Source organism: Polypterus senegalus, chromosome 5 (assembly GCF_016835505.1).
Source record: "Polypterus senegalus isolate Bchr_013 chromosome 5, ASM1683550v1, whole genome shotgun sequence".
NCBI classification, from domain to species: Eukaryota; Metazoa; Chordata; class Cladistia; order Polypteriformes; family Polypteridae; genus Polypterus; species Polypterus senegalus.
In genome coordinates, this window is record NC_053158.1 from 111,110,294 (window position 1) to 111,124,367 (window position 14,074).

Sequence of the window (14,074 nt, forward strand, 5' to 3'; positions counted from 1 at the left end):
TTTGCCTCCACTTAGTATTCGCTGAAATTCTTATATTTTCCCCTGTGCTTTTCCCATTGTCTTTTCACAGAAGGCTGAGCTTAAGGGCGATTTATATTCATTTGCATATTCAAAGAGGAGTAATTCTGGTAGGAGTTGGGGCATTACATAAAGCGCGTGCACGAGCGTTACTTTTCATGCTGATCGGGATTTATGTAGCGGAAGAACGTGGAAGTTGGAGTAGGCACAGATTCCTGCATCTGGATTTTTCTGTGCATAAGCACATTTCGGCTTTTGTGCTTACGCCATGTTATAGTGCGAGTTCTACGCACAGCGTTATACATGAGGCCCCAGGCCTTTAAAGCCTCCATCTTGGGCTACTATAGCCAGTTCTAGTTTGGACTCTGTGAAATGCACTTGATATTTCTGATACAACAAACCCTTTTGCAGCTGGAAAAAACAATACATGCGTGGCTGCCCCAAACCTTTATGATGTCTTTGGCGTATTATTATCACACTATATAGCATATTTTTATACAAACACAGTAGCTCAAAGTGCTTTACAAAATAAATAAAAAGTGGTTCATAAGAAACAAAGACAAGGGTAGGCAATAATATTATAAAGTATGTAACAAAGAAAAAGTTATGGTTGAGTGGCCAGGATGACAAAAAAAACATAAATAGAAAAGAAAGCTCCAGTTAGATTGGAGAATAAAAAAACAAAATCTGTAAGGGTTCCAAGGTAAAACATAGATGTTCTAAATAAGTCCTTATGGTTTTCAAGCTTCACATGAAAGAAAAAGATGATGGTCATGTGGACATCTGGCACACCCGACATTTAACCAATAAACACAGGGCACAGCATACCTTGATCAAGTTGTGGTGGCACAGATCGCCACCACAGAAGAACCACAAAAGACAACAAAATATACAGATTAGTAGGGAATTGCAGAACCCAGAGGAAAGTAACAATTCAATGCCCATATGGTGTAATAGGAATACAACTAAAATGTAATGAAGAAAACCCATTTTAAAATAATGGGTTTTTATCAGATTTTTAAAAATTGTTCTACAGTATTGATCTGATGAATTTCTATTGGTAAAATATTGCAAATTTAAGGTGCATAACAGCAAAAAACCATCTCAACACTTCTTTTCAGGTGGGCTCTTGGAATTATTAGCCGACCTTCATATGAAGATCTGAGGTTACGACTTGGAGTATAAGGGAACAAACATTCCAAAACATAGGATGGGGTAAGATTATCTAAGACTTTGTAAACCATTATAAGTATTTTAAAGTCAATTCTAAATGACACAGGTAACCAATGTAATATCATTAAAACTGGTGAAACGTGCTCAGATTTTCTTTTTTTGTAAAGATTCTTGCTACCGCATTCTGCACTAACTTTAACCGATTGATGTCTTTCTTAGGTAGTTCGGTAAGGAGTGCATTACTCTAATCTAGTCAACTGAAAACAAAAGCGTGAACTAATTTTCAACATCTTTACAAAGTTATGAGAGGCCTAACTTTAGAAATATTCCTTAAGTGAAAAAGTCCTAATAATCTGGTTAATATGTGATTTAAAATTTAGGCCAGAGTCAATAGTTTCCCTCCGATTTGACTTTTAATCCTAAGGGTTTCAGTTTATTTCTAATACCTTCACTTTATTCATTTTTGCCAATCACTAAGATTTCTGTTTTATATTTATTTAGTTTGAGCAAGTTTCTTCTTATCCATTCAGAATTACAAGGAAGACACAGGATCAGAGAGCAAAGAGCATCAGGATCATGAGGCACTATTTATAAATACGGCTGTTTGTCACCTGCAGAGCTGTGGTAGCTCACCTTGTGCTTTGACATAATCTGAACTAATGGAAGCATGTAGATCAAAAAGAGCAGTGGACCCAAATTAGATCCTTGTGGTACACCATATAAAATATCATGGGTCTCCAAGATATAATCACCATAATTAACAAAGAATTTCCTATCCTTTTTTTTTATTATTGATTTTAATAACAAATACCATTCCATACAAATAAGTCAAGTTTTACAAGACTTGGTTCAAAACAAATAAACCCCCACCTATGAGAAAGAGAGCTAGACCAGCAGATTAAAACTTTAAGCTTGTAAAAATAAGTAAATAGATAAATTATTACTGTGGTGGGTGGGCGCCCTGCCTGGGATTGGTTCCTGCCTTGCGCCCTGTGTTGGCTGGGATTGGCTCCAGCAGACCCCCGTGACCCTGTGTTCGGATTCAACGGGTTGGAAAATGGATGGATGGATAAATTATTAAATGAATAAATATAAATAGAGTTAAAAAAAGGGGAGAGGTTCTGCTTCATCGATTAAAATGCTTATTTTAAAATGTTATTGATTAGTTCCTGCCAGGTTTTGAAAAGGTTTTGTACAGATCCTCTAAGTGAGAATTAGATTTTTTTCCAAATTCAAACAGTATATAACATCAGTTACCACTGAATTAAAAGAGGTGAGTTAGGATTCTTCCATTTGAGCAAGATAAGTCTACGTGCCAGTAGTGTAGTAAAGGCAACTACAGTTTGTTTGTTCTTCTCCACTTTAAGCCCATCTGGAAATACACCAAACACAGCTGTTAGTGGGTTAGGAGGGACTGTGACACCAAAGCTGTCTGAAAGGCATTTAAAATTTTTGTCCAAAATGATGTTAATTTGGTGCAGGCCCAAAACATGTGATCCAGTGAGGCTGGAACTTAATTGCAATGTTTGCAGGTTGGATCTTGCCCTGGAAACATTTTGGACAATTTTCAATAAGACAGATGTGCTTGACATATAATTTTAAGTTGAATAATTATATATTTTGCGCATATGGAGCTCGAGTGAATTCTGTGCATTCCTACCTTCCACTCCTTTTCTGAGATGTTCAGTGAGAGATCCTTTTCCCACTGTACTCTTGGATCTTTGAAATTTCGACAGTGAACTGCCAGTGGCTCAGTGGCGACTGCAAAAAGCAATGGTGACAAGGGGCATCCTTGTCTGGTACCATGTTCTAGTTTAAAGTAGTCTGAATTAATGTTATTAATACAAACTGAAGCTTTGGGACTGGTATAAAGTAGTTTGATCCATGCACAAATGTTCAGGCCAAACCCAAATTTCTCCAATGTAGTAAAAAGTTAGTTCTATTCAACTATATCAAATGTTTTTTCTACATCCAACGTTAATAATATCTCCGGGGTGTTAGACTTTGTGGGTGAATACATTACATTAAAAAGGCATAGAAAATTGGAAACTAAGTGTCTGCATTTAATAAATCCAGTTTGGTCTTGTGATATTGTTGAAGGGAACACTTTCTCAATCCTTCTAGGTAGGACTTTGGAGAGTATCTTAACATCATTATTCAGAAATTGGTCTGTATGATGCACATTGTAATAAGTCCTTATTTTGTTTAGGAAAGACAGTAATTAATATTTGACGAAAAGTCTGAGGTAGAATTTTATTGTCTCTAGTTTCTGTAAATGTTGCCAATAAAAGGTGAGCTAGCTGAGTTGAGAATTTTTTTTTAAATTCGGCAGGGTTCTCATCAGGACCTCCTGCTTTCCCACTCTGAAGTGAGTTTGTAGCATCTAGTAATTCTGATAGTGCCAGAGGTTTATCCATTTCCTCTGCACTGAGAGTATTTAATTGTGGTATCTGTGATGCATCCAAAAATGCATTAGGTTGTGTCTTCTTTAAAGTCAGTAGAATATAAGGCTTTATAGTAGTTTCTAAATGTGTGCATTATATTTTTATGGTCAATGATTTTGTCTCCATCTGTGTTAGTGATTGCAAGGATTGCATGCTTGCTGTTTATGGAATTGTTCAGCTGAGATTTTATTAGCTTTCTCTCCATGTTCATAGTAATGACATCTTGATTTAAAAATTAGTTGTTCAGTTTATTTAGTTGTTAAGAGGTTCTGAATGCAGAGCCTGTCTTTTCCTATGAAGTGCCTCACTTGGACACTTTGGATGTTCTTGATCTATTTTAGCAATTTCACTGATTTCCGTGGGAAAGATATGAGATAATCTGTTCTCTTAAGAAAGCCTTCAGGGTTTCCCAGAGTATTCCTGCACAAACCTCTGAGGATGTTTCTCTCTCTAAAATAAAATTTGTTTGGATATAAATTATTTACAGTTCTCTTCTGCTAATAAAAATGGGTTAAGACGCCATCTGTGAGATGAGTATGTGGTGTATGATTTTAGTTCCAAGATAAAAGTTGCGTCATCGGAGATAACAATAGCGTTGCACTTACAAGATTTAATCGTAGGCAAGAAATTGTTATCTACAAAGAAATAATCAATTCTTGAGTAGCAGTGATGCACTGGTGAGTAGAAGGAATATGCTCTTGAGTTTGGGTTTAAAAATCTCCAGGGGTCTGATAAGTTGAGATCAGTTACAAACTGCGTAATTGTCTTTGCAGTGTTAGAGACCTATCTAGGTCTTGATTTAAAACAAAATTAAAGTCCCCAGCTATTATAAATTTATGAGTGTTTGCATTGGGAATGGATGCAAATACATTTTGGATGAAGTCCCTGTCATCCACATTGGGTGCATTGATATTTATCAAAATCACTTTACAGTTATATAAATTACCAATGACAATCACATGCACTCACCTAAAGGATTATTAGGAACACTTGTTCAATTTCTCATTAATACAATTATCTAATCAACCAATCACATGGCAGTTGCTTCAGTGCATTTAGGGGTGTGGTCCTGGTCAAGACAATCTGCTGAACTCCAAACTGAATGTCAGAATGGGAAAGAAAGGTGATTTAAGCAATTTTGAGCGTGGCATGGTTGTTGGTGCCTGACGGGCCGGTCTGAGTATTTCACAATCTGCTCAGTTACTGGGATTTTCACACACAACCATTTCTAGGGTTTACAAAGAATGGTGTGAAAAGGGAAAAGCATCCAGTATGCGTCAGTCCTTTGGGCGAAAATGCCTTGTTGATGCTAGAGGTCAGAGGAGAATGGGCCGACTGATTCAAGCTGATAGAAGAGCAACTTTGACTGAAATAACCACTCGTTACAACCGAAGTATGCAGCAAAGCATTTGTGAAGCCACAACACGCACAACCTTGAGGCGGATGGGCTACAACAGCAGAAGACTCCACCGGGTACCACTCATCTCCACTACAAATAGGAAAAAGAGGCTACAATTTGCACGAGCTCACCAAAATTGGACAGTTGAAGACTGGAAAAATGTTGCCTGGTCTGATGAGTCTCGATATCTGTTGAGACATTCAAATGGTAGAGTCAGAATTTGGCGTAAACAGAATGAAAACATGGATCCATCATGCCTTGTTACCACTGTGCAGGCTGGTGGTGGTGGTGTAATGGTGTGGGGGATGTTTTCTTGGCACACTGTAGGCCCCTTAGTGCCAATTGGGCATCGTTTAAATGCCACGGGCTACCTGAGCATTGTTTCTGACCATGTCCATCCCTTCATGACCACCATGTACCCATCCTCTGATAATGCACCATGTCACAAAGCTCGAATCATTTTAAATTGGTTTCTTGAACATGACAATGAGTTCACTGTACTAAAATGGCCCCCACAGTCACCAGATCTCAACCCAATAAAGCATCTTTGGGATGTGGTGGAACGGGAGCTTCGTGCCCTGGATATGCATCCCACAAATCTCCATCAACTGCAAGATGCTATCCTATCAATATGGGCCAACATTTCTAAAGAATGCTTTCAGCACCTTGTTGAATCAATGCCACATAGAATTAAGGCAGTTCTGAAGGCGAAAGGGGGTCAAACACCGTATTAGTATGGTGTTCCTAATAATCCTTTAGGTGAGCGTATTTCCCTTCGGGATCAGATATTACATCTGATACTGCAAATGAGACTGTTCTATGTACAGTATAAGAATTCCCGCACCTCTAGTTTTCTTTGTAAAGCTGGAATGAAATATTTGGCCAGTCCAGTCTCTGTGCACCTGAAACTGATCCTTACTTAATAAGTGGGTCACCTGTAAAAATACTATTTTAGCGCTTAGACCTGTTAGGTGAGAGAATACTTTATTTCTCTTTAATTCATGATTCAGACCTTTAACATTCCAGCCCACTGTTAACTGTTTGGTCATAGAGACATTGTTTCTGAACTTTTGTTGTAATTTTGTAGTCTTAACTGAAGATAAGACAGCTTTGACCTTAATTTCCATTTTTCCCAGTTGTTATTGCCATGAAGATTATTGTTATGTTGGCACTTATAGGGATTAAAAGGATAGATAAGAGATGGCTTACTCTCTTTCTCTCCACTCCTAGTTCCTACAACCATTTTGCCTCCCTGTGTGAGGCTGAGCCACACTTCACAAAGTCCCAGTCCTCTGACATACCTAGAGGCAGAGCACATCCAAAACAAAACAAGCCACTCAAGCAGCGGCGTATGAGGATTAAAATTGAGATATATATTGACATACCGTTCAAATACTATAATCATAAAATATGATCTTAAACAATCTTGATATAGTAAACCCATGGAATGATGTTAAAAAGTAGCCCTGGATAAGCATAGTAAGCCCTAATACTCTAATAAACCAAGGGTATGATGTTAAACAGTCTTCTTAAAAAAAAATAGTTTTTTACACATACAAACATATACACATATAACTGTAATTAAAGCATAAACAAAAAATGGCCAAGAAGGAAAAGGATGTATAATTACAGTACCAGTATCATTGCAAGTGAATCAATCAGCCGGTAAGATCTTCTTTGCCATGCTAGGACAGGATGTAACTCACAATCGTATTTTAAAAAAAGTGTCGGTATCCGTTTTGCTAGCTCTTGCTTTTTCTGCTTCCACCATTGAGGTAAAGATGTAGTGCTTGCCTTGAATGTCCACTTTCAGTTTGGCAGGATAGAAGAGGCTGTATCTGATCTCAGGTTTCCATAAGTGCTGTTTAATGTTGCAAAAAGCGGCACGTTTAACACCTACTGAGGGTGAGAAATCAGGGAAAATGCTAATATGGTTATTTTCAAATATCTCTTGTTTCTTTCTGAGAAGTAACATTACTGTATATGCAATTTCAATTGTATTTTTTGAAATGCACAATAAGAGTCTTAGGTTTAGAGATATTTGATCCCCGTAAGCGGTAAGCTGCTGCTATCTTGGTGTTCGATTTGAAGTCCTCTCCTGTTATTTTAGAAAATAGTTTAGCTACAAATTTCACTGGGTTTGGGCTTTCACGATTCTCAGGGAGACCTTCGATTCTAATATTATTTCTTCTGCATCCATCTTCCTCTGCAGCAAGTCTGTATCCGAGTATTTTGCATTCGGAATTTGCAGCCGTTGCTTTTCCGTCAGAAGTAGATGCTAGTTGTTTGGCAGTTACAATTCGAGTCATGAACATTAGCTTAACACTAGAATTACCAGAGCCTACGAAAAAACTCGTAATTCCGTCCCACCTTAAATCGCTTCTTAAAATAGTTCACAGCTCTCCACCAGCGTCTTTTGTCATCTAAATGTGCTGATAAAAATCAGGCTGCAAGCAGCCGGCTATTCCATCCCCCCACCGACTGTAATAATGTATGAAGCCTGAAGTCCAAATATCAAACACTTTCACAAAAGGTACAAATATAACAGAACAAGTATGCTTTTATTCAAAAATATAACTGCAGAAAAAAGCCACCTTAGCATGCCATATTGACACATACTTACTACAGCTGCCACGGTAGCATAATGGTATCAGCTGCTGACTAGTATCCAAAGGGTCATGAGTTTGATCCCACATGTTTCAGTTTTGAGAAGTAAACTGCTCTTATTCTTACTATTTTAGAATAAAACATGCATTTGATTTCAGTGTGTAACAGCCAGTAATTTATGATACTCGTAAAGGTTAGTTTGTTTGTTTTTTATTCACTTTTCATTCTCAGTCTCAGTCGTGTTCAGGATCCTTCCCTACCCCCCATCTGAGAATGCTGTTTTCACATAAAGATGCGCTGTAGCTCTGCAGCGTACTTGTGACTGTTCGTGACTGTTCGTTTTCAAATAATATTGCATTAGTGCGATGATGTTTTTACATATATTGTCTCTTTCATTCATCTTGCGGTTTGTAATCAGTGACTGCGTGTTGTTTCCCCGATCTTGCCAGTTCGCACATGTTGCTGTATGGTGCAGTTTCTTTTGTACTCCAGGACATGCAGAGGACAGAATAGTACAGAGCAGTAAGTTCAGCACTACATGCAATCAGACAGACAAACAGGCAGAGAAGGCACTAGATATATAAATAAACAGGGAAGGCACTGTATAATAGATATATAAAAAACAGCTAAGGGGATAGATATATAGATAGGTAGGAAGGAAAGGCACTATATGATAGGCAGACAGGGAAGCTCCCATATAATAATAAAATTACTGTTATTACTATGTAGATAGACAGGGAGTTCAGCGTCGCAGCGTGTATTCAAACCTGATCTGACGCTGTTCGTTTTCAAATAATATTGCATGTACTTAACTATTTTAGAATAAAAACATACATTTGATTTCAGTCAGTCTGTAAGAGCCAGTGTAAATGCATGATAATTGTAAAGGTTAGCTTTTTTTTAATTCAGTTCCATTCTCTCAGTCGCGTTCACGATCCCCCAATCTGACAATGCTGTTTTCACATAAAGACGCGCTATAACTCAAATGTGATTTATTTGGAGACACGCTATACTCAAATGTGATTTATTTGGAGACGCGCTATACTCAAATGTTATTTATATAGGGAAGAAAGTACAATGTCAGGTGCTCATTCAGTGTAATAGGAACCATAGCACAGAGAGATGTGTACACTGCAACAAGTACACATGTCGTGAATGTAGGAAGGGTGTGTGGAAATTGTTAATATTTGAATGTGATGATTTTATATAGCACGGATCGGAAATCAGCAGTTCTTAGCATTGCACCACGCAAGCTGTCGTATCAACCGCCTACTGTAAACCGCAAGATGAATGAAAGAGACAATATATGTAAAAACATCATCGCACTAATGCAATATTATTTGAAAACGAACAGTCACGAACAGTCACAAGTACGCTGCAGAGCTACAGCGCATCTTTATGTGAAAACAGCATTCTCAGATGGGGGGTAGGGAAGGATCCTGAACACGACTGAGACAGAATGAAAAGTGAATAAAAAAAAACTAACCTTTACAAGTATCATAAATTACTGACTGTTACACACTGAAATAAAATGCATGTTTTTATTCTAAAATAGTAAGAATAAGAGCAGTTTACTTCTCAAAACTGAACCATGTAGGATCGAACTCATGACCTTTTGGATACTAGTCAGTGGCTGATACCATTACGCTACCGTGGCAGCTGTAGTAAGTATGTGTCAATATGGCATGCTAAGGTGGCTTTTTTCTGCAGTTATATTTTTGAATAAAAGCATACTTGTTCTGTTATATTTGTACCTTTTGTGAAAGTGTTTGATATTTGGACTTCAGGCTTCATACATTATATAGTTTATGCTTACATTTTGTCATTTACTACTACAATATGAAAAACGTTTCTGTTTTAAAAATGTGTTGACACGGATTACTGTAGAAACGGAACACATGTGAAATGCGTGTGTTCCAAATAATGATCTATTATTTCCACTCTAAAACTCCACTTCACTCCCAGATAATCAATCAAGGCATGAGCTGGGAGAAGTTTGTGCACGTTCTAAGTCGGTGGGGGGATGGAATAGCCGGCTGCTTGCAGCCTGATTTTTATCAGCACATTTAGATGACAAAAGACGCTGGTGGAGAGCTGTGAACGATTTTAAGAAGCGATTTAAGGTGGGACGGAATTACGAGTTTTTTTGTAGGCTCTGGTAATTCTAGTGTTAATGCCTTCCAACTGAGTGCCAAGTGTTCTCAGTTTATTCACAAACTTAGATGCATTTTCCTGAATTTGTTCCTCAATTATTTCTAACATACCTTTGAAGGCAGCCTCACAATGATCATTTACATGTTTATATCCTGTAGCAGCTTTTCATTTGTCCTCTGTATGTCCTTTGTTAATATAAATGATGACACCAAATTTGGTTAGCTAGGAAAGTCTGGGCAGGATTAAAATAATATGGAAAAGAAAACACTTTAATAATATAAATTTACTAACACAAAATCTTGTTTAGAGTATAAGGTTTATGTACACTGTTTATGAATGGTTCCTACACTGCCTAGCATAAGGTACAGCAAACCAAATGGGCATGTCTTCAAGATGAAGTTTAGAGCAGCTTTTACTCTCACTTACCAAAGGCGTGTTACTCCTTCCTATGCAGATCACTTTGTCAGGTGTCCCTTCTCATTTGCTAATCCTATGGGAGATAAAGGACAATATACCCACCCCAGGTGTCATGTATTTACCCTTTTGGCTTATTCTCCTAATATGTTCAGACAAATTACTGTAGATAAATGTATAACTGTTTATTAAGAGAGTAGTACCTATGGAATCTACAGCTTACACATCTGGAAAGGCATCATCAATGATGAAAGGTCTTAATCTTCTTTTCATTAAATTGAAAAGGCTCAGTGCTTTTAATCTTTCTTCATAATTCATCCCATCTACCCCTGGAATGAGCATAGATGCTCTTCACTGGGCCTTTTCTACGTAGTGCTGCTATGTACTTCAGTACTCCAGATGAGGCCTCACCAGTGCATTAAAAAAACCTGAGCACAACCTCCTTGGACTTGTACTGCACACATCGTGCTATTTAACCCAGGCATGTCAAACATGCGGCCCGCAACAGAAATCTGTGCAACCTACATGACAGATCCTAGTTAGCACTGAAATTGTACAAAATGATTACTATTGTTTGTGATTGAATCATTCTGCATCTTCGGCATTACTTATTGACTTTTCTTACTTCTGTCTTCTGACAAAAGCGCATTTACCCATGGCATTACGGTACCGGAAACGTCATCTGCTAGTATAGCCACGAGCCTTGACCAAATTTTGTGTTTCTTGTTAATTAGCACGCTGTATTTACTAATGTCGCTATAGTCGGAGCAGTAAGCTATATGTAGTATTATAACGTTCTGCCATAATGAGAATATCATGGGCCGCCACTTGGTTTGCAAGTTATGGACACGCGCATATAGAAGCGTGTCATGAGCAAGAGGCAGCTATGCAGTGTCCGCAACGGACGTGGCCAACCGCCGTAGATAAGATACCATATTGACATTGGCAGGCAAAGGGGCCACCGATTCTTTCTCTGCCCAGAGCTGCCACGAGCCTAGACCCGCCCCTGCTAGGCCACACTACTGGCTGGGCTGCTGAAACTGGCCACTGGGCAGAACTGACCATCACGAGTAGTAATAGCCCGCATATTTTCACGTTCTTTTTTGCTGTAGTTTTATGTAATTTTGTGCTAGTATTGTAACAAACAGTTAGTGCAGACTACAGCTGAAGATCTGAAGTGGACGCGAGAAGTTGGTGAGTTGTTTATTAACAAATTTTTGTGATTTTGAGTTTGTAAAATTAGTGTAGGTCAGGTGGCTTTTTGCATATTGGCTTATTTTACAATATAAACTTTGAAGTAAACTTAGTAAAGTAAAATTTGATTTTTGGAGGATTTGTATTCCAACTTGAATTACTGAGCAATGAATTCAGTGAGCGTTTTTGTGATTTCAGTTCACACAAACAGGACTTTGCACTGTTCTCTTACAACGTTGAGAATGCGCCTGAGAATATCCAAATGGAATTGATTGAACTGCAGTCACATTCTATTCTGAAGACAAAATACAACGAAGTTGGTGTGCCAGGCTTGTATGCTTACCTGCCACCCTCGTATGTGCAGATCCGTAAGTTGGCATCAAGAGTACTGCCTATGTTCGGGAGCACTTACCTTTGTGAGCAATTGTTTTTGTCAATGAAAGCTACCTAAACCCCACATCGCGCAAGACTTACTGTCGAGCACCTTTCATCCCTCATTAAAGTTGCAGCTGTACAAGATTTCAAGCCTGATATTGACAAATTGGTTACTAACAAGAGATACCAAGTGTCGGGACAAAAGAAATAGATCTCACACTCCTATATAAGCAATTAATATAATATAATAATATAAGGACCTAGCTAAGAGGCAAAGACTCTAATTGTACGCTGTTGTACGGAGAGTGTATGGAAATAAATTACTTTTCTTTAAACTTTAAGTGTTACATTTAAAGTTTTCAGTATTGGAAAGAAAGCTACCGTAACTTTGTATAATAATATAATATTATTTGTTACAGTGTGGCCTGCTGGCCTTGCGATATGGCAGTCGAAGCGGCCCACCAATGGTAGTGAGTTTGACATGCCTGATATAACTTATCATTCTATTTGCCTTCTTAATGGCCTCTGAACACTGTTGGGAAGTTGATAGCGTAGAGTCCCCTACGACTCCTAAATCCTTCTCATAAGGTATACTTTTGATTTTCAGACTTTCTATTGTGTATTCAAACCTAACATTCATACTTCCGATGTGTAACGCTTTACATTTACTGACATTAAATTTCATCTGCCACAAATCTGCCCAAGCCCGTATGCTCTCCAAATTCTTCTGTAATGATTTAACAGATTCCAAATTATCTGCCAATCCACCTATCTTGGTATCACCTGCAAACTTAACCAGCTTGTTACTTATATTCTTGTCTAAATCATTTGTATGTATTAAAAATAGCAGTGGCCATAGCACTGACCCCTGTGGAACACCACTCTTAACATCAGCCAATTCTGATAAGGATCCTCGCAACATCACCCTCTGCTTCCTGTGTCTGAGCCAGTTCTGCATCCATCTGAAAACATCACCCTGAACTCCCACTTCTTTTAGTTTGATGCCCAACCACTCATGTGGGATCTTATCAAATGCTTTCTCAAAATCAAGATAAATAATATTATATGCTCCACTTTGATCATATCCTTTTGTTGCTTCCTCTTAGATTTCCAGCATGTTAGTAAAGCATGACCTCCCTCTTCTGAACCCATGCTGACTGTTCAGAAAAACTCCTGTACTTGCCCTATGCTTCTCAATCTTATCCTTAATAATTCCTTCCATTAATTTTCCTGTGATGCCTGTAGGTGCTTTGATCTGCCCGGTCACCCTTTTTATACAATGGGATAATATTGTCCATTTTCCAGTCCTTCGGAATCTCCCCAGTGCGCAGTGACTTCCTCAAAAAATGTGTCAAGGGTTTATATATGTAGCAAGAAGATTATTTGTGACATGACAGGTGAAATTAGGAGAAAAAGGAAGGTGTGACAGAAGGAAGTTTTAAATAGGGAGTCAGGAGACAATAAGCAGGAGTGTTTGCAATATAGAGAAAAAAAGAATGTAAGTGGCAGGAGATAAACTGATTGGTAGGGAAAGCTTTCTTTTATTATTTTGGAGGTATGCTCCATAACCCACATAACAGAGTATAAGATAGGGCACCATTTGTTATGGAATGAAGACTCCCGTACCTCTGAGTTGTATTTGCTTATTATACTGGTCGTTACAATATTATATGAATTCACTAATTTTGTTAATAGTATATATATATTTTTTTGTAAATAGATATGACTATTCACCAAACTAATCTATTGTATATTATTTTTAAAGTAGCTGCTTTGTTATCCATCTTTTCCCTCATCTGTCACAGCCTCGGCCCCGACCCATATACTTACAAACATATATACAAATATACAGTATATTTTATATACATACTTTATATATATATATATATATATATATATATATATATATATATATATATATATATATATATATATAAATATATTCACATACACATGCACTATATTTCGCTCTGAAGCAAGAAGAGAACAATTTTTAACTATGTATGTATAATTATGTACTCATCCAAACCTTTACTTTCAAAATGATTTTTCATGACAGTCCTTGAAACAATTTCTGTTTACCACTAGACACAGGGAGACCTTACGTTTTGTGTACTAGATTGAGGTTTTAGTGCTATAATTCACACATCTCCTGCCTTCTGCTGCAGTTGTCCCAGAAGTTCAATGCATTTTAATATTGGTATGGTTTCTTGTTGTTGTCACTTTTTTCTTGCACTTTATTTTTGGAATAAATGAAGTACATATACACATTTTCATACCCACTTTTTCCAGTGCT